The sequence below is a fragment of the Bos grunniens genome, chromosome 7, assembly GCF_055505025.1.
Source record: "Bos grunniens cultivar Pamir isolate PY7600 chromosome 7, Bosgru_T2T1.0, whole genome shotgun sequence".
Taxonomy (NCBI): domain Eukaryota; kingdom Metazoa; phylum Chordata; class Mammalia; order Artiodactyla; family Bovidae; genus Bos; species Bos grunniens.
This window is the reverse complement of record NC_141171.1, coordinates 51,500,342-51,522,916: the sequence shown is the minus strand read 5'-3', so window position 1 is coordinate 51,522,916 and position 22,575 is coordinate 51,500,342. Positions and strand designations below refer to the sequence as shown.

Here is a 22,575-nt window from a genome sequence, read left to right as displayed (position 1 = left end):
CCTGCACGGGGATTGGAGGGAAGAAGCTATCAGTCTCAGCTAGGCTCCACCTTCCTGCCAATCCCTGGTTGGAGAAGCGGTGCGTCAGTCACTAGAGAGGTCGCCTCCTCTGGGACAGGTGAGGCTGTGTAAACTCAGCTTCAGTCTCTGGGTGGGAGTGGGGGATTAGGACAGGCAAGTGAGCGGGGACGTTCCGGCTGCGTGCCACCGGCCTTTCCGAGCGGAGCCTAGACCGCCGAGCTGAGGGAACCAAAGAGGCTGCTGAGGATGACCGCCGGGAAGCGATTCGGCCAGCCTGCCTGCCTGGACGTGGCTGGGCGCGGCTGTTCTACAACCTGCGGGCGGGGTCGCCCCGCGGGGCTACGTTCTCTTGCCTGTTGAAGGCGGCGGGCCTCAGGGCTGGACAGCGCCATGCCTCAGTACTGGGAACTGTCCCACGAAGGAGGGTGGGAAGACCGCGACAGCGTGCGGAATCACACCGCGGGGCAGAACGCAATGGTTCAGGGTGCGTGCTCTGGCGCAGTTTCGAGTTTTAGTGCCGCCACTTAACTTGCTGTTGTGACCTCCCGGCCTTAGTTGTTTAATCTCCGTGACTTTCAGTTCGTCCGTATGCAAAATGCGGATAATATTAGTACCTCCCTGATTGACTTGTTGTTTTGAATAAATTGGTAACAACTTCAGGTTGTTAGCAAAGTGCCAAACTTATAGCAAAGACTCATTTTTTTAGTCACTTTTCCGGAGTCCTCCACCTACCCCTGGCAGCCAAACTAATTTTTGTCAGGTCTCTGATGCGAAACAAGGCTAGCTAAGGGTGTCTTCTACCCTTAGCTTTAAGGAGCGTTCTCTTTACCTCTATTATCTTTCTCTATCGCCTTTGTCAGTGAGGGCTTTAAAAGTTTGAATGGCGAATATTCTTTGACCCAGAGAATGTCCGTATGAGTTTAACCATGAGAGACTGGCTAAAAACAAAAACTTTGGTATTGGCTACTCTCTTGCAGCTTTAACAAAGGGCTTTGTATATCTTGATTGTGTAATTTTTAAAATTTCACCTCCCTTGAACTGGAATCTAAAAATTCCACCAAAAAATTATTTTGAAAATGACTTTTAAAATAAATTCTGCCAAACATTTATTTAAAGAGCTTTTTGAAGATGGTGAACATTTGGTAAATGCTTGCTTTGGCATTTCACATGCCTAAAAGAGACTATTTTCCATGAACAGAACATTTTAGGTAAATATTCCTTCTAGATAGTACATCATAGAAAGTGGGGGGAAAGTACCTTTTCTTGACAACTGTTTTGATGTAAAATGCCATGTACACTGGCTTTAGTTAGAATTTATGGAGCTTAATTACATTATATCTTCAGTAGGCATGTGTGACTAGGTCACAACTCAAATTAATAGCACCAACAAAAGAAACCCAGCACTGCCCAACCCACATCAAAGCTGGATTATCCAGAATTGGTATGGCTACATCCTTAGGCAAAAACAGGTATTGACTGGTGCAACACTACAAAGGAACTGTTTGTCATTCTTACCACTAATACAAATATAATTTCTGATAAAGCTCCCTGAACAAACTCTTTAAATTCATTTAAACAAATGTAATGAATCTCAAGGACTGACAGAAAGAAAATCTGGATATATACATTTCCCCCAGTATATTTAAAAAAGAAAAATACACTCTCTACTTAGTTCCTAACAACTTATCCTGAGTATAACTGAGAAAATATGATTGAGCAATGACCTTTGTTTCACCAAGAACTGTACCGGAGACACTTGTCAGTAGTTTGACAGTCAGTATTCGAGTTAGGACCTCTCAGTCTCCTAGATTTTGGTGACTGCTATAAAGAGTCTACATTAAATATAATTTAATATTTCCATATATGCAAAATTCTTGTGGTTTTACAAATGTGAAAACTAATTGAAAAATCATCATATCAAGTAACACATTTGATAAATATATAAAGTCATTCTCAGGACTTCCCTGATGGTCCAGTGGTTAAGACTTTGCTTTCCAATGTAGGGGGTACAGGTTTGATCCTTAGGAGGACTAAGATCCCACAGCCTGTGCTGTGCAGCAAAAAAAAAAGTCTTATTCAGGGTAAAATATCGGTAAGTATTAATGTGATTTAATGGGTAACCTTGGTTTTGATATATATTAAGATGGTATTTACTACTGGGAAAAAAAAGATACACTGATATTTCAAATTCTGAATAAGTAGTGGAGTACAATATCCCTCTTAAAAGTATATTTGTTGGAAATTAACATTAGAATAAAATATTTCCCACAGAAAACCAGTGGGAATATTTATTAAGGTGTAGTTGTAATGTGTTGCAAAGCACTGTCTTCCTTTTGATCATCTTTCAGACAGAGAAGCAAAAGGGAAGACTGTATAGCCCAAGGGTTTTTTGTTTTTTTTTTAAACTGCATCTTTTGTTTATTTATTTATTTGCTACACCACACAGCTTGTGGGATCTTAGTTCCCCAGCCAGGGAATGAACCTGGGCCCTCAGCAGTGAGAGTGCAGAGTCCTAACCACTGGACCACCAGGGAATTCCCCCAAGGGTTTTTTAAATTATGAGGTAATAAAAGAATTTATTCCTCATAAGAAATATGAGATTGACAACTGAATTGTAGATACAGGGCCTTTAGACACATGTAGTACTTTACCATGCAACTTGCAGTTTCTCAGGACATTTAATTTCTGCATATCAGTTCATCTCAGTTCAGTTCACCCATGTAAGGAGAGAAGGCTAAGTAAACCAACCAATTTGTTCCTGTTGGGTGTTATGTCATTTAACCTTTACAATAACCCTATCAAGATTTCACCCATTTTACAGATAAGAAAATTGAAACTCCAAAAAGGTTAAATAGCTTACCCAAACATATAAAGCCAGTATATTAAAAGGCTAAGATTTGAATGGGATTTCCCTGGTGGTCCAGTAGTTGGGACTATGCACTTCCACTGCAGGGGGTGGGAGTTCAATCTCTGGTTGGGGAACTGGGATCCCATATATGGCCCTGCTACTGCTGCTAAGTCTCTTCAGTTGTGTCCAACTCTGTGCGACCCCATAGACAGAAGCCCACCAGGCTCCCCCGTCCCTGGGATTCTCCAGGCAAGAACACTGGAGTGGGTTGCCATTTCCTTCTCCAATGCAGGAAAGTGAAAAGTGAAAGGGAAATCGCTCAGTCGTGTCCGACTCTTAGCAACCCCATGGACTGCAGCCTACCAGGCTCCGCCATCCATGGGATTTTCCAGGCAAGAGTACTGGAGTGGGGTGCCATTGCCTTCTCCGATATATGGCCCACCAAGGCCAAAAAATGAAAAAGGCTAGGATTTGAATTTATTTCTGCCTGCTCCTAAAACCCATGTTCTTCCCACTATATCACATTGATTCCATGGTACACTCAATGGCAGAAGAACTTCATCAATCAGGTAAACTGATATAATACTTCAACAATTAGCATGCTGCTGCTGCTGCTAAGTCGCTTCAGTATTTGATCTCTTTTTCATAACAGTTGGAGACATTTAATTTAAAACTGTCTTCTGGTTTCTCCAACTATGTTAGTTTATTAGACCATGTAATTTCACATTAAAAAATCTGAGTAATATATTCACATAGTTCACATTTCAAAAAGAATTTTAAAAATGCAATGAAAGATGTCCTTTTACTTTATCCACTAAACACCCAGAACCCCTCTTGTAAGTAAACCATGTTATTAGATTTTTAAGTCTCCTTCTAGAAGTGTTTATACCTATATAAGCAATTATGTACATGTCTATTTTTTCCCTTTTTAACATAAATGGCAGCTTACAATCCACACTTCTGTATCTTGTTTTGTTCACCTAATATATTCCAGAGATATTCCATTATATATACTGGAATATATATATATATTCCAGTATATATAATGATCTCTGAAATTCTTGTTTACTGCTTCACAGTATTCTGTTAACCAGGGATACAATAATTTAGTGTTTATCCAGTTCTATATAGTGTTGAACATTTAGATTGTTTCCTTTTTTAATATAACTTTATTTATTTTTGGCTGTGCTACTCCGGCTTTTCTGTAGCTGCGGCAAACAGGGGCTACTTTCTAGTTGCACAGGCTAGTGCGCAAGCTTCTCATTGTGGTGGCTTCTCTTGTTGCAGAGCACAGGCTCTAGGACCTTTGGACTTCAGTAGTTTCAGCAGTGGGCTCAGAAGTTGTGACTCATGGTCTTAGTTGTTCCTCAGCATGTGCCGTCTTCCCAAATCAGGGGTTGAACCGTGTCTCCTGCATTAGCAGGCAGATTCTTTACCACTGAGCCTTGGGAAGCCCCACACCCCTTTTTTTTTAACCAAACAATGCTGCTGCTGCTGCTAAGTCGCTTCAGTCGTGTCCGACTCTGTACGACCCCACAGACGGCAGCCCACCAGGCTCCCCCATCCCTGGGATTCTCCAGGCAAGAACACTGGAGTGGGTTGCCATTTCCTTCTCCAATGCATGAAAGTGAAAAGTGAAAGTGAAGTCGCTCAGTCGTGTCCGACTCTTAGCGACCCCATGGACTGCAGCCTACCAGGCTCCCCCGTCCCTGGGATTTTCCAGGCAAGAGTACTGGAGTGGGGTGCCATTGCCTTCTCCGAAAACAATGCTACTGATGCCTAACTTTATAACCTACTGTCCATCCTCCAGGAAGTTCTGGGCACAACTTTGTTCAATTGAAAAACCATACAATTGCAACTAAATCGAAAGCTACCACTTATTTACGCCATAACTGAATATACCTGCAAGATGTATGAATCAAGCACATTTTAAAAAATAATGAGCTATGCCTGCAGCTGGACTACCCACCACACCGCCTAAGAAAATTATACCAAATTATTCAGAAAATTTACTGAGCCTACCCCAAAATGGGAAAAGTATATGTATGTATACACTTAAATACACTTGTGTGTGTGTGTGTGTGTGTGTGTGTGTGTGTATTTCAAACTTGTAAAACTATCAAGTATATAAATACCTCTTGTGGTAGAATCACTGAAGTTCTCAATGATGGAGAGAGGAGAAAACAGTTAATATCCATTTTCTTTCTTGGGATTCTGTCATGATTCCATAATCCTTAAATTGCTGGATAAAGGACAACATGTCAAGGAAAATATGCAGTAGGGTTGAGTGAAAGTAGGATTTGATGGGAGGGTCTCTAAACTGGGAATCAGAAATACCAAGTCTACTTCAAGTGACTAGTATACTTCTGTGTGTGATGCTATGCACCTTGACCAAGAAATTTTGTGTGTCCAGTTGACCTTTTGAGGTACACTTTATTTTTTATAGTTAATTTTTGTTCTCTTTTTTCTTAAATACTTTTTAAAAAAATATTTATTTTTAGCTGTACTGGGTCTTTGTTGTTTCATGGGCTTCTCTCTAGTTGTGATTGGCAGGGGCTACTCTCTAGTTGCAGTGCATCAGCTTCTCATTGTGATAGCTTCTCTTGTTGCAGAACATGAGCTTTAAGGTTGTAGGCTTCAGTAATTGTGGCATGTGGACCCAAGAGTTTTGGTTCCTGGGCCATAGGGCACTGACTCAATAGTTGTGGGCTATAGGCTTACTTACAGCATGTGGGATTTTCCCAGACCAGGGATGGAACTGTGTCTCCTGCATTGGCAGGCAGATTCTTTACTACTAAGATACTCGGGAAGCCCCTTGAGGTACATTTTAAAGGTACATAACTTAAGAGACATTCCATATTACAAAGCATAGTCATCACTTCCAATCAAATATCATACATGTATGGAAAAAGTATGATATGTTACATGTAAAACCAAGCTGTTAATAGTAATTATCTTTGGATAATGGAATTATATGGAGATTTAAATTTTTTTCTTTTTTGAATATTTATATTTTCTAGACTTTTCTTTTTTCCACAGTGAAGATATATTTTTTGTGTAATAAAAATTCAAATAAAATATTTCAAATTACTTTTGCAATTTTTCACATATTCATTCAACTCACATTTATTTAATTCCTGTTATACATGGTACTTTGCCAAATCTTTAGAGAAAACATAAAAGAAGCAGATGATTTAAAGTACCTCTTTTCAGTTACACTGATGAATATACATATTAACTAAGATTAGGTAGTAAAATGCAAGTGGGAATAATAGAGAATAGTATTAAACAACAGAAAAGCAAATTTGACTCCTGGATAAAGCACAAGCTGGAATCAAGATTGCCAGGAGAATTATCAATAACCTCAGATATGCAGATGACACCACCCCTATGGCAGGAAGCAAAGAAGAACTAAAGAGCCTTCTGATGAAAGTGAAAGAGAAGGATGAAAAAGCTGGCTTAAAACTCAGCATTCAGAAAACTAAGATAATGGCATCCGATCTCATCACTTCATGGCAAATAGATGGGGAAACAATGGAAACAGTGAGAGACTTTATTTTGGGGAGCTCCAAAATCACTGCAGATGGTGACTGCAGCCATGAAATTAAAAGATGCTTGCTCCTTGGAAGAAAAGCTATGACCAACCTAGACAGCATATTAAAAAACAGAGACATTACTTTGCCGACAAAGGCCCATCTAGTCAAAGCTGTGGTTTTTCCAGTAGTCATGTATGGATGTGAGAGTTGGACTGTAAAGAAAGCTGAGCACCAAAGAATTGATGCTTTTGAGCTGTAGTGTTGGAGAAGATTCTTGAGAGTCCCTTGGACTGCAAGGAGATCTAACCAGTCAATCTTAAAAGAAATCAACCCTGAATATTCATTGGAAGGACTGATGCTAAAGCTGAAACTCCAATACTCTGGCCATCTGATGTAAAGAACTGACCCCTTGGAATAGACCCTGATGCTGGGAAAGATTGAAGGCAGGAGGAGAAGGGGACGACAGGATGAGATGGTTGGATGGCATCACTGACTCAATGGACATGAGTTTGAGCAAGCACTGAGAGATGGTGATATACAGGGAAGCCTGGTGTGCTACAGTCCCTGGGGTCACAAAGAGTTGGATACGACTGAGCAACTGAACTGAACTGAATAAACTATTTTGCAGTATTGAGTAGATAGAAAGTAAAAGAGAAATCAAAATACATTAAGTTTAGGCAAAAGCTTTGATTATTATCATTTTGAACTTGGAACTAACTAAGGAAAATAAAAGTAAAGCCTTCCAAATGGAAAGGAATGGCTAAAAGACTAATTTGGTCAGTGCAGGGAAATCAGAAAGAGGATTAAAGAGAAATTAGGTTAAAGAAATGTTGAATACTGGACTAAGGGCTTTAAATTTTACTTCATAGTTATTGAAAAGAAAAAGTTACCAAGATAAAAATTGTCACAGGGAGATTACATCTTTTTGTTTTGTTTTGTTTGGGCTGCATTGTATGGTTGGGATATGTAACAAGGAGGTACTGGAGTCTAGGAAACAAGCAGTCTTGCTGTTGTGTTTAGTCCCAGTGTGAGGTAATGAAAGCCTGAATCGGGGGAGTGGCTTTCAGAATGGAGAGAATGGAACTGTCAACAAGCATAAAAATCAGCATGACTTGGTGCCTGATGAAATGTGGGGAACAATAGAGTTAGGAACAAGTTACTTCAGAGACATAAGTACAAACTTTCTGAAGAGAAATGTGGCACTGTGGATCAAGATCCTTTCTTTAAATTTTTATTTCCTCCTATTGTTGTTGTTCAGTTGCTAAGTTATGTCTAGCTCCTTGCAACCCCATGGACTGCAGCACGCCAGGCTCCCCTGTCCTTCATTGTGTCCCAGAGTTTGTTCAAATTTATGTCCATTGAGTCAATGATGCTATCTAACCATCACATCCCGTGCTGCCCCCTCTCCTTTTGCCTTCAATTTTTCCCAGCATCAGTGCCTTTTCCAATGAGTTGGCTCTTTGCATCAGATGTCCAAAGAATTGGAGCTTCAGTATCAGTCCTTCCAATATATATCAAGGTTGATTTCCTTTAGGATCGACTGGTTTGATCTCCTTGTAGTTCAAGGGACTCTCAAGAATCTTTTCTAGCACCACAATTCTTCTTTATGGTCCAACTCTCACATCCATATATGACTACTGGAAAAAAGAACTGACTGTACCAATTGCTGATAAGGATGCAAAACAACAGGAACTCTCATTCATTACTGATTGAGAATGCAAAATGGTACAGCCATTCTGGAAAAGAGTTTGGAAAGTTCTTACAATGCTAAACATGCTCTTTCTTACAATCTACAAGTGCAGTATTAAGTATTTACACTCATTTGAAAACTTATATCCATGTAAAATCCTTCACGGAGATATTTATAGAAGCTTTCTTCATAATCATTGTTTCTGGAAGCAACCATGATGTCCTTCAATAAATGCACGGGTAAGCAAACTGTGATACAGCCATACAGTGGAATACTATAAAAAGGAATGAGCTGTCAAACTATGCACAGACCAAGATGAATTTAAAATGCAAATTGCTAAGTGAAAGAAACTGGTTTAAAAAGGCCACATACTGTATGATTCTACTTATATGATATTCTGGAAAAGGCAAAAGTATGGAGATAGTAAACAGATCAATATGCCAGGGATCGAAGTAGGGGAAGAGTTGAATAAGTGAAGCAGAGGGTTTTTTACAGTGGTACAGTTCTGTTATGATATTGTATTCTATATGATGGTGTTCATTTAACAAACCTATAGAACATTACAGTACAAAGAGTGACGTTTAATATATGAAAAAATTTTTTTAATCATTTAGTAGGCCAGGGGATCCCAGAATGGAATGCAGACCATGACTAAAGAATCTAATTGTATCACAGATGTGTGAAACAACCTCACTGAAGGGAGCAGAGGAAAATATACCGATCTATGTAACTTTGGAAATGAGTGGTGGCTGTAGGGCTGAGCTTCCCTGGTAGCTCAGTTGATAAAGAATCTGCCTGCAGTGCAGGAGACCTGGATTCGATCCCGGGGTGGGGAAGATCGCTTGGAGAAAGAAATGGCCACCCACTCCAGTATTCTTGCCTGGAAAATCCCATGGACAAAGAAGACTGGTGGGTGGCTCTAAGACTAAAAACAAAAGAAACAGCACATAAGCACTGTACTATTGTTGATCAAGTTGTTTCCCATGGAGATACACATTAGCAGTTTTGAAACAACTATGTATATGTACGGGAATTGAACAATTATGTAAATAGATAACAGATGGTAGGAGCCTACTTTCTCACTGTTGGAGTGGAACATGGCAGATAAACAAGGGGAATAGACTACAGTGATCTGTGAGGTGATGGCTGTCAGAGTTGGAAACATCAGTATGAACTCAGTTTAATATAGTTACAAGTAGATACATGTAGAAATATATGTAGGTATTTATATATACACAAGTTAGATACACACTTTTTTTCTTGCTCTGTCAGCTAGAAATGACATTCCAGTAGCAACATGCATACTTTATACCCAGATCTTGGTTTTTAATATCATGCTTCAATAAAAGGAACCATGGATGCTTAGAGAAATGACTGATTCTGGGACTGGGGCAGGAAATATACAAGATGAGCCTAGATCATCTCATAGTGCCAGAAAGTAAGAAAGTACTAATCATACACAAAATAATGAAGGTATCTCAGAGATACAGGAGCTAACTGAAAGAATTCCCAATGGCCAAAGCTGGGACAATTTGAGCAAATAAATAGTAGTGGATTATAACCCAAAGTATAAAATAAATATGAGTTCACATGAATATAAGTAAATGACTGAATAAATGAATGGAGAGAATAGATAAGTCTTCCATGTAGAAAAATTCCAAGTTTATGTAGTTACTTGCTCTCAAGGAGGTGAAGCATTCCCTTTTCCTTAAGTGTAGGTTGTGCTTAGTGACATCCTTCTAAAGAGTACAGTATGGAAAAGGGAGGGAGAACAGTAATTTTATAGTAGAGAAAACTGACAAACACTACTTCAGCCAGGTATCAAGACTAACATCAACAGTTATGAACCATGTTGATAGTATATATCCTTGACATTATGTGCAAGTAGTCTGAGAAATGTCAGTCAAAATGACACTAAGGAGACATGATGACTAAATGTAATGTGGTATACTGAATGGGATCCTGGAACAGAAAAAGGATATGAGGTAAACAAGGAAGAAATCTGAACAAAGTATGGACCTTAGTTGATAATAATGTGTCAACCAGCTAATAATAATATATCAGTGTTGCCTCATTAATTGTGACAAATGCACCATACTAATATAAGATGTTAGTCACAGAGGAAACAGGATGGGCTATTTGAGAACTCTGTACTGTCTTTGCAACTTTTCTTTAAAACTATTCCAAAATTTAAAGTTTTCATTTTAAATTAAATTTTAATTACTTACATTCATTTATTTTGTTTTTATTGAGTTTTTCCAGTTTTATTGACATATAATTAACATATAATTTTTGACACTAATTGTATTAGTTTAAGGTATACAACATAATGATTTGATATATGTGCATGCGTGCATGCTTAGTCGCTTCAGTCGTGTCTGACTCTTTGTGACCCTGTGGAATATAGCCCGCCAGGCTCCTCTGTCCATGGGATTCTCCAGGCAAGAGTACTGGAGTGGGTTGCCATGTCCTCCTCCAGGGAATCTTCCTAACCCAGGGATTGAACCTGTGTCTCCTTTGTCTCCTGCATTGCAGGAGCCCAATTTGATATATGTATATGTATATATTTGCAAAATTATTATCACAATAAGTTTAGTTAACAAATGTCACCTTACATAGTTTTAGTTTTTTTCTGTGATGAGAATTTTAAGATCGACTCTCATAACTTTTTCTTTTAGAAAATGCTTATTCCTTGGACTTCTAGGAATTTAAGAGTTAATCAGACATGGCACAAAATATATAGCAAAAAAAAATAAAAGCTAAATATCTAACAGGAATTGATTGATGTTAGCTGAATGTGGCTATACAATTTGATCCTATAGTCACTAAAAATGAAGTTCACATTATATTAAATAGAAGATAAAATTATAAAACAAAGGGTATGTAGTAATCCCAATACACTAAAATGAGTAGAATATCCCATACATCAAAATCGCATACACCAGGAGAGAGATTATCTGTGGATGGTGGGATAATGGGTGATTTTTATTTATTTTATTTATGTTTTCAAATTTTCTATAAGTAATATATTACTCTAGTGATCAGGAAAAATTTAATAAAGTTAAATTGTGTAAAAAGTGTAAAAAGTGTAAAAAAAATCACTTTTGGTATAGAGTCAAGTAACTGATCAAATAGGATATTTATTGGCAGTGTTAGAAAAATTAAGCAGGAATGATTCTTTTTCAGATGAAGAAGTCTGTTTGTTTCAGAAAGCAATGTGAGGAACTTAGCCAATATAGAACATTGCATGGTAAGTCAGCAAGAAACCCTCAAGAGAAATATACTGAACAGAAGCAGATGTAGTCTTTACCATAACTGGAAACAAATTTTTAAAAGATGTCAAGTTGTAGCTTTTCACAAAAGAAACATCTCTTTGCAAAAAGTCATGTGGTTAGCAATGAAAGTTAAGTCACTTACCCCTGAGGTGGGTCCTTGGAGAACATGTTTTAGGTTTTGCCTGTACTAAAAGATACATACATACTGCAAATGTTACTAGTAGCAATTCTGTGTGCTTCCCACCATCCTTCAGTACTAATTCAAAGGGAAAATCAAGAATAACACTGAGGAATAAGAACCAGCAAGTATGTAGGGGTTCTGGTTCAGCCGAGATGCACTAGTCCACAGGTGTAAAGTACATTGACAGGAACAGGGTTCAAAGAGAATGCAATCAATAGATGCCTTGGAGAAACCCAGAACCCTACCATGTGCATCACAATGAAGCTCCTACCTCTCCTGTTCCACAGTTAGAGAACCTGAGGCTAACCACTCCAAACATCCGCTTGTGTCCTACAGCTTGGGCAGCCACATCCATCCTCTCTAGAAGCTCTTCTTGGGTGGTACCACAGCCTTCTTCCATAGACTTTAGAAAGTCCCAGGACTGGCAAAAGTTTGGAATCTCATGGTTTGAGCATAGTTAAGTAGCAACTGATGAGAGAACAGTTAAATAGTAACCCCCACAGCAAGAATCAACTTATTTTTCAAGTCATAGTGGTCTCATTCAGTTCAGTTCAGTCGCTCAGTCGTGTCCAACTCTTTGCAACCCCATGAACTGCAGCACGCCAGGCCTCCCTGTCCATCACCAACTCCTGGAGTCCATCCAAACCCATGTCCATTGTGTCGGTGATGCTATCCAACCATTTCATCCTCTGTCGTCCCCGTCTCCTTCTGCCCTCAATCCTTCCCAGCATCAGGGTCTTTTCAAATGAGTCAGCTCTTTGCATCAGGTAGCCAAAGTATTGGAGTTTCAGCTTCAACATCAGTCCCTCCAATGAACACCTAGGACTGATCTCCTTTAGGATGGACTGGTTGGATCTCCTTGCAGTCCAAGGGACTCTCAAGAGTCTTCTCCAACACCACAGTTCAAAAGCATCAATTCTTCGGCACTCAGCTTTCTTCACAGTCCAACTCTCACATTCATACATGACCACTGGAAAAACCATAGCCTTGACTAGATGGACTTTTGTTGGCAAAGTAATGTCTCTACTTTTTAATATGCTGTCTAGATTGGTCATAATTTTCCTTCCAAGGAGCAAGCGTCTTTTAATTTCATTGCTGCAATCACCATCCACAGTGATTTTGGAGCCCAGAAAAATAAAGTCAGCCACTGTTTCCACTGTTTCCCCGTCTATTTGCCATGAAGTGATGGGACCAGATGCCATGGTCTTCGTTTTCTGAATGCTGAGCTTTAAGCCAACTTTTTCACTCTCCTCTTTCACTTTCATCAAGAGGCTCTTTAGTTCTTCACTTTCTGCCATAAGGGTGGTGTCATCTGCATAGCTGAGATTATTGATATTTCTCCTGGCAGTCTTGATTCCAGCTTGTGCTTCTTCCAGCCCAGTGTTTCTCATGATGTACTCTACATATAAGTTAAATAAGCAGGGTGACAATATACAGCCTTGATGTACTCATTTTCCTATTTGGAACCAGTCTGTTGTTCCATGTCCAGTTCTAACTGTTGCTTCTTGACCTGTATACAGGTTTCTCAAGAGGCAGGTCAGGTGGTCTGGTATTCCCATCTCTTTCAGAATTTCCACAGTTTATTGTGATCCACACAGTCAAAGGCTTAAGTCAATAAAGCAGAAATAGATGTTTTTCTGAAACTCTCTTGCTTCTTCAATGATCCAGCAGATGTTGGCAATTTAATCTTTGGTTCCTCTGCCTTTTCTAAAACCAGCTTGAACATCTGAAAGTTCACCATTCACATATTGCTGAAGCCTGGCTTGGAGAATTTTGAGCATTATTTTACTAGCATGTGAGATGAGTGCAATTGTGCAGTAGTTTGAGCATTCTTTGGCATTACCTTTCTTTGGGATTGGAATGAAAACTGACCTTTTCCAGTCCTGTGGCCACTGCTGAGTTTTCCAAATTTGCTAACATATTGAGTGCAGCACTTTCACAGCATCATCTTTTAGAATTTGAAATAGCTCAACTGGAATTCCATGGCCTCCACTAGCTTTGTTTGTAGTGATGCTTCCTAAGGCCCACCTGACTTCGCATTCCAGGATGTCTGGCTCTAGGTGAGTGTGAGTGATCACACCTTCGTGATTATCTGGGTCGTGAAGATCTTTTTTTGTACAGTTCTTCTGTGTATTCTTGCCATCTCTTCTTAATATCTTCTGCTTCTGTTAGGTCCATACCATTTCTGTCCTTTATTGAGCCCATCTTTGCATGAAATATTCCCTTGGTATCTCTAATTTTGGCATGTAGTAAATCAGCAGTTTTGAATCAGAAGAGCTCTTAAGGAGTCCTTTAGTCTTTTTAATAAGTACTCCTCCTTTTAATAAAGGAGGAACTGGAGAAATGGGTATTAGGGTCAGTATCTTCCAGGAAAATCTCTGGTTCCTATATGACCCCATCTATCTAACCCTCTGTTTCCTATAAAAATCCGAGGTACATTGTTGCTTACCAAAGTGAGAAGACAGCAAGCCCAGGATTCCAGCTCGGGGAGGAATTTTGGCTTACACGTGAGAACTGAGTCATTCCGAAGGCTGATCTTGGAGACTCTTGTGGAGTGTTTGAACTGAACTCAGTTTACCACACCCCTTGCTCATCAAGGCAGGCTCATAAATCAGGAGACGCAGCATGGCTTTCACCTGCAGGGCAGCTACAAATGCCACCTCCCAGATGTTCTGCCCTAAAGAAGTGGCATAGTGTCTGCTATGGCCCCAAAAAGATACCTATGGACAGTCTAGTTGAGACATGCATCTGGTACAAATTCACAGAAGCTACAAGAAAAACTGTTCAGGACTCTGCAATGAAACTTCTCACATAGAGAGCCCTCTTAAATCCTGGCATTGGCACACCAGTGACAAAAAGAAAAGAGCCAGAGTTGAACTTTCCCAGCAGAGATAAGTAGATGCAAAAGGTTTGTCAGTTGAAGAAGATTGCTTCATCAGTACAAGAGTTATGTGGGACAAATGTCTGAGAAGTGGGCAAGCCTGTCAGTGGCCTCTGGGGTTTGGCTAAAGCCCTTGATTGTCCCAATGCCTCTGCCCATAATCTGGCAGGGTTTTTATACAAAATTGAGCCATAATAGAGAATCCTAAGAAAGCAGCAATATTGATCTATCTAGTAGGGATTTTCGATGAGTATTAGGATCCCTGAAGAGTGACCAAAGGATTCAGAAATATTAAAAAAAAAAAAAATACCCTGGAGAACAATAGTGAGACCACTATTCAGACCCCGATTGTCTCATGTGAAGTGAAAGTCGCTCAGTCATGTCCAACTCTCTGTGACCCCCATGGACTATAGCCCACCAGTCACCTCTGTCCATGGGATTCTCCAAGCAAGAATACTGATGTGGGTTGCCATTTCCTACTTCAGGGGATCTTCCTGACACAGAGGTCGAACCCAGGTCTCCTGCATTACAGGCAGATTCTTTACTGTCTGAGCTACCAGGGAAGGTTTTTTTACACTCAAAAGTCCTATGTTGCTTTCTCATATACCTTTATCAGGTGTGTAGATTGATACAGTCTTTAGGGAAATCAGTTTGGAAATGCCTTCAAATTTTTAAATGTACATACACTGCTTGATTAGCAAGTCCACTTCCAATTCTGAGGGGTATAGTGCACAGAGACACTCACATATGAGCTCAGAAATATTTGTATAAGCTGGTTTTAGAAAAGGCATAGGAACCAGAGATCAAATTGCCAACATCCGCTGGATCATTGAAAAAGCAAGAGAGTTCCAGAAAAACATCTATGTCTGCTTTATTGACTATGCCAAAGCCTTTGACTGTGTGGATCACAATAAACTGTGGAAAATTCTGAAAGAGATGGGAATACCAGACCACCTGACCTGCCTCTTGAGAAACCTATATGCAGGTCAGGAAGAAACAGAACTGGACATAGAACAACAGACTGGTTCCAAATAGGAAAATGAGTACATCAAGGCTGTATATTGTCACCCTGCTTATTTAACTTATATGCAGAGTACATCATGAGAAATGCTGGGCTGGAGGAGACGCAAGCTGAAATCAAGATTGCCGGGAGAAATATCAATAATCTCAGCTATGCAGATGACACCACCCTTATGGCAGAAAGTGAAGAGGAACTAAAAAGCCTCTTGATGAAAGTGAAAGAGGAGAGTGAAAAAGTTGGCTTAAAACTCAACATTCAGAAAACGAAGATCATGGCATCTGGTCCCATCACTTCATGGCAAATAGACGGGGAAACAGTGGAAACAGTGGCTGACTTTATTTTTCTGGGCTCCAAAATCACTGTGGATGGTGATTGCAGCAATGAAATTAAAAGACGTTTGCTCCTTGGAAGGAAAATTATGACCAATCTAGACAGCATATTAAAAAGTAGAGACATTACTTTGCCAACAAAGGTCTGTCTAGTCAAGGCTATGGTTTTTCCAGTGGTCATGTATGGATGTGAGAGTTGGACTGTGAAGAAGGCTGAGTGCCGAAGAATTGATGCCTTTGAACTGTGGTGTTGGAGAAGACTCTTGAGAGTCCCTTGGACTGCAAGGAGGTTCAACCAGTCCCTTCTGAAGGAGATCAGCCCTGGGTATTCTTTGGAAAGAATGATGCTAAAGCTGAAACTCCAGCACTTTGGCCACCTCATGCGAAGAGTTGACTCATTGGAAAAGTCTCTGATGCTGGGAGGGATTGGGGGCAGGAGAAGAAGGGGACGACAGAGGATGAGATGGCTGGATGGCATCACTGACTCGATGGACGTCATGAGTCCATCTGCTGGATCATGGGCTCGATGAGTCTGAGTGAACTCCGGGAGTTGGTGATGGACAGGGAGGCCTGGCATGCTGCGATTCATGGGGTCACAAAGAGTCGGACATGACTGAGCGACTGAACTGAACTGAACTGATTCATTGAAATCCTGCTTCTCTGTCAATAAGAAAGTGGCTAAAAAAAAAAAAAGTGGCTAAATAAGTTGCAGTATGGCTATAAAATAACTTAGTATGTATTTGTTAATAAGAATGAGTGAAATCTGTAAAAATTTTAAAAATACATTTATTTATTTGGCTATGTCAGATCTTAGTTATGGCATGTGGGATCTAGTTCCCTGGCCAGGGATTTAACTCAGGCCCCCTGCATTGGGAGTGTGGAGTGTTAGCCACTGGACCACCAAGTTAATCCCTGTGAGTAATCCCATATTCATGGTAAACTGCTGAGTGAAAAAGTGCAATTATTTCTGCTTCTGAATAAAAATATTTGTACATTTATTGTTTGAATTTGTTTATGATGAGACTACAATACTTTTGTAATAAAAGATTTCCAAAAGCACTCCCATTACTACCTTAAAATTAAACTATAGAAATTGGTAGATGATTTTTTTAATTTAAAATATCTTTATTGTTGTTATGTTACTTATCCAATAAATTAAACTTGGGGGGGAAAGCAAATTAGTTAAAATTTAGAATGCACCTTTTTTTAGGTCAAATGTAGGGAATTATATTTAACTCAGAGAAATGTCAACTTAGTAGATAACTATTTTACATATATTTCCATACATACACACATGCATATATTGCCAGTTCTCATAGTATGGTTTATAGACTCCTGGAGGCCCCAGAGCCTTTTCAGGGCTGTGAGTCAAACTGTTTCCATTATCATTCCTACATTTCACCATGTTGACTTTCTGATAGTACAAAAGCAGTGGTGGGTTCAAACTGCTGGTGCCTTAGCACTATTCAAGGCAATGGTATCAAACTGTACTAGCAGTTAATGTAGTCTTCCCTAATCAGCACTCAAAGGGGAAAAAAGGCAAGTTTACTATGAATATCCTTAATGGAGTGGTAAAATTAATTTTATTAAAACTCAACCCTTGAGTATATATATTTTAAACATTCTACATGAGGAAATGGGAAATATACATAAAGCACTTCTATACATTGCTTGTCTCAGATACATTGATTGCCTCAAGGAAAATCACTTAGGCAACTATTCCAGTTGCAAAGCTGAACTAACCACTTTTTCATGTAATACCATTTTTACTTGAAAGTGTGACTGACAGATAAATTTTGGTAATTCAGACTTGTGTGTTTGGCAGACATTTTCTGGAGCCTGCCACTTGAAAGGAAACAGCTGACAGTATCTGTTTCCAGTTATAAAATTCAGGCTTTGGGGCAAAAATGAGGATTTTGAAAAATTGTATCCACAACCATTGGTTTGCTGTTTCCCAAAACATAAAGATTTTTTCTGAAGAGATAATTATAATGTTAACAAATGTGGTTTTTTAAAATTATATTGTTAAATGTGTCAGTATTTCCAAGTCCTTCATAACTCAATGGACCAATATTTCCCGAATGATCAATATTTGATGTTGCAAACCCATAAATGAATAAAAGAACCATCCAAAGATAGACCAATGGATTTTAATGTAACAGAGCATGAAAACTTTATAGTTACGTTTTAAACATTTACAAAACTAACAGTCATTTAATTTTGGTGTGGTATTAAAGAAAATAACTAAGCTTATCTGGAAAAGCCATTAAAATATTTTTCCCTTTTCCAACTCATATCTGTGTGAGTCCAAACTTGCTTCCTATTCTTCAACCAAAACGCTATATTGCAATTGACTGAATGTGGAAGCAGATAAGAGAGTCCATCTGTCTTTATTAAGCCAGACATTAAAAATTCCACTCTTCTCATTAAATTCTTTTTGTTTTGAAAGATACATTTTTTCATAAAAATATGTAACTAGTGTTCACATTTATGAAATCAAATTACAGATTTAAAAAAATTTCTCAGTTTATGGACCTCTCTGGCGGTCCAGTGGTTAAGACTCACACTTTAAATACAGGGGGCACAGGTTTGATTTCTGGTCAGGGAACTAAGATCCCACATGCCACACAGTATGGCTGAAAAAAAAAAATTCCTCAGTTTAAATTTCTGATACAGTAAACACTGATAGACAAAAATATCAATATACAAAGCCTACATATATAAATAAGAGCTCTTTGAGTCTGTAATAATTTTTCAGAGTGTAAGGGGTTTTGAGACCACAAAGTTTCAGAGCTGCTGCAGCATTGTAGTATAGCAGTTCCAGTGGAGGCAGAAGAGTGGAGTAGATGACCTGTGGAGACTCTGCTGGGTTTTCAGTCTTTTCCCAATCAGCCATCACTCATCATTAGCCGAGCATGGGAATAAGAGGTCTGAACTGTGCTCTGCGTATCTTTGATATCAGTCTGTGAAAGGGAAAAGGTACTTCTTTCCCTTCTTCTCCTTGTCTAAGTCTCCAGATAAGACTTATGGGTTATGCTGAGTAAAGAGACTAGGAAAGGGCAGATGAGAGTGATGCACCTTGACAGCCATTAAGGAGTTTATTTAGAAACCCCAGAGTTAGCCAGTAAAGACAAACTGTCAGGGGCCACATCTGGTCCACTTGGGTTCAATAGCATGGACAGGAAGGAGCCTGCGACATCCCTAAAGCAGTAATCCTTGGGTTCCCTTCCTTCTGCTTTGGCCTATTTCTTAAAATGGCCTAAACCCTTTAATGACCCTCCCTGGTAGCTCAGCTGGTTAAGAATCTGCTCGCAATGCGGGAGACCTGAGTTCGACCCCTGGGTTGGGAAGATCCCTTGGAGGAGGGCATGGCAACCCACTCCAGTATTCTTGCCTGGAGAATCCCCATGGACAGAAGAGACTGGTGGGCTATTGTTCACAGGGTTGCAAAGAGTCGGACACGACTGAGCAAGTATGCACAGACCCTTCAATGGCCTTAAGAATGAACACTTCTTCTGGGCCATAGTACCACATAGTTAATTAAATCAAAATGGAAAGAAATCAAACTTAAAGAGGAAAAAAATGTAAACCAACACAATAGTAACTGCTACTTTTCCTTATTTCTCCCCTTCTATCTCCACATTCACCTAAGCTTCTCCTTTACCTCCTACCTCTCTCCTGGTCTGAGCCCTTCTTCCCTTAGGCCATTACTGATTCATTAGGGATATAGTCACTAGGATGGGGAATTTAGGCATAAGGCATTTCACCATGATTTGAGTCTCCACTGTGCCATTAAGATAAGAGAAAGCCTTAAGTGAACAGTGCAAAGAAATAGAGGAAAACAATCAAATGGGAAAGACTAGAGATCTCCTCAAGAAAAAGAGATACCAAAGGAACATTTCATGCAAAGATGGGCACAAAAAGGACAGGAATGGTATGGACCTAACAGAAGCAGAAGATATTAAGAAGTGGCAAGAATATACAGAAGAATTATACAAAAAAGATCTTAAAGACCCGGATAACCACGATGGTGTGATCACTCACCTAGAGCCAGACATCCTGGAGTGTGAAGTCAAGTGGGCCTTAGGAAGCACTACTACAAAAAAGCTAGTGGAGGTGATGGAATTCCAGCTGAGCTATTTAAAAATCCTAAAAGATGATGCTGTTAAAGTGTTGCACTCAGTATGTCAGCAAATTTGGAAAACCCAGCAGTGGCCACAAGACTGGAAAAGGTCAGTTTTCATTCCAATCCAAAGGAATGAAAGGCAATGCCAAAGAATGTTCAAACTACCATACAATTGCACTAATTTCAGATGCTAGCAAGGTAATGTTCAAAAAATCCTTCAAGCTAGGCTTCAATAGTACATGAACCAAGAACTTCCAGATGTATAAGCTGGATTTAGGAAAGGCCAGAAGAACCAGAGATCAAATTGCCAACATCCCTTGGATCAGAGAAAAAGCAGGGGAGTTCCAGAAAAACATCTATTTCTGCTTCATTGACTATGCTAAAGCCTTTGACTCTGGATTACAACTGTGGAAAATTTTTAAAGAGATGGGAATACCATACAACCTTACCTGCCTCCTGAGAAACCTTTATGCAGGTCAAGAAGCAACAGTTATAACCAACGTGGAACAACAGACTGGTTCAAAATTGGGAAAGGACTATGTCAAGGCTGTATATTGTCTATAAGGCTATATATTGCTTATTTATGTCAATGCAGAGTACATCATGTGAAATGCTGGGCTGGATGAATCACAAGCTGGAATCAAGATTGCTGGGAAAAATATGAACCTTAGATGTGCAGATGATATCACTCTAAGGGCAGAAAATGAAGAACTAAAGAACCTCTTGATAAGGGTGAAAGAGGAGAGTGAAAAAGCAGGCTTGAAACTCAACATTTAAAAAACTAAGATCATGGTATCCAGTCTCATCACTTCATGGCAAATAGATGGGGAAAAAGTGAAAACAGTGACATACTTTATTATCTTGGGCTCCAAAATCACTGTGGATGGTGACTGCAGCCATAAAATTAAAAGATGCTTGCTTCTTGGAAGAAAAATTATGACAAACCTCGACAGCATATTAAAAAGCAGAGACATCACTTTGCTGACAAAGATCCATATAGTCAAAGCTATGGTTTTTCCAGTATTCATGTACAGATGTGAGAATTGCTCTTGAATTGTGGGGCTAGAGAAGACTCTTGAGAGTCCCTTGGGAAAAGACCTTGATGCTGGGAAAGATTGAGGGCAGGAGGAGAAGGGGGCAACAGAGGATGAAATGGTTGATAGCATCACTGACTCAATGGACATGAGTTTGGAGCAAACTCCTTTACTACCCAGGAAATAGTGAAGGACAGGGAAACCTGGCATGCTGCAGTGCATGGGGTGGCAAAGAGTCAGACATGACTTAGTGACTAAACAACAACTGTGCCATTTACTGGCTGTGTGATCATGCAGGTCAATTTCTTCTGGACACTCAGTTTCTGTATCTTTCAAATGAGATGATCTTCCAGCTCTGTGATCCTATAGTTATCAATAAACAGGAGATATGTCCAGGCTGGAGTTAAGGATTCTGAAATAAATATGTTGTCACTGAAAAGAGCAGAGGATCAAGAGAAGGAACATAGCTCTAGTTTGCATCACTACATATTATCCCCTTTGGACATGGATATATTCATGGGAGATGAACAAACACAGGTTTCTGAAAACAACCTGCAGAAACCTCCTAAGGCTATGGTTCTTCCCTTGGGCTCACTTAACTAGTATGTTCCTAGAGTTGGTATTGGAGAATTCCCCAGTTCTTGCCCAGCAGTGGTAATTCCTTTGGTCTTGGAGACCCTAGAGGTTTTCAGCCTCCTTGTTGTGACTCTGCTAATTAGATACCAGGTTCTGGCCCCTACCATTCTTTTTATTTTTAAACACCTTTATTGAAATATAATTCACATACCACATGATTCATCCAAAGTGTATAATTCAGTGACTTTTTATTATATTCACAGAGTTGCATAACAATCATATCTATTTCAGAACATTTTCATCACCCTTAAAAAGGAATCCTAAATCCATTAGCCATTATCTCTCAACATCCTAGGTTCCCAGTCCTAGGCAACCACTTGTATCCCTTTTGTCTCTATATATTTGCCTGTTCTGGCTAGTTCATATAAATGGAATCATACAACGTGGTCCTTTGTGGTTAACTTCTTTCAGTTAGAATGATACTTTCAATGTTCATCAATGTTGTAGTATGTATCAGTGCTTTGTTCCATTTTATTGCTGAATAATAGTTCACTGTATGGATATAATACATTTTGTTTATCTATTCATCAGTTTGAGTAGCTGGGTCATTAACACTGGTGTACAAGTGTCTATTGAGTGCTTGGTTTCAATTCTTTGGGGTATATACCTAGGAGTAGAATTACTGGGCCATATGTTAATCCTGTATTTAACTTTCTGAGGAACACAAACTGTTTTCCAGAGCTGCTATACCATTTTACATTCCCACCAACAATGTGTGAGGGTTCTAGTTTCTCCACATCCTTACCAATACTTGTTATTTATAACCATCTTAGTGGATATGAATGGTATTTCATTGTATTTTTGATTTGCATTTCTCTGATGGCTAATGATGTTAAGCATCTTTTCATGTGCTTATAGGCCATTTATATGTCTAAATGTTTGCTTATATTCCTTGTCCACTTTAAAAAACATTTATTTATTTATTTTTTTTTTTTGGCCATGCTGCACTGCATGTGGGATCTTAGTTCCCTGACTAGGGATCGAGTCCATGCCCCCT

General features: G+C 39.3%; 1 non-coding gene across 1 annotated transcript; it reads right to left on the bottom strand.

Annotated features, from left to right (window-relative positions):
• Positions 1 to 2,482: 2,482 nt before the first annotated feature.
• Positions 2,483 to 2,555, bottom strand: TRNAE-CUC (transfer RNA glutamic acid (anticodon CUC)). The gene has a single exon. It is a non-coding gene; the product is annotated as a tRNA-Glu (tRNA).
• Positions 2,556 to 22,575: the final 20,020 nt, after the last annotated feature.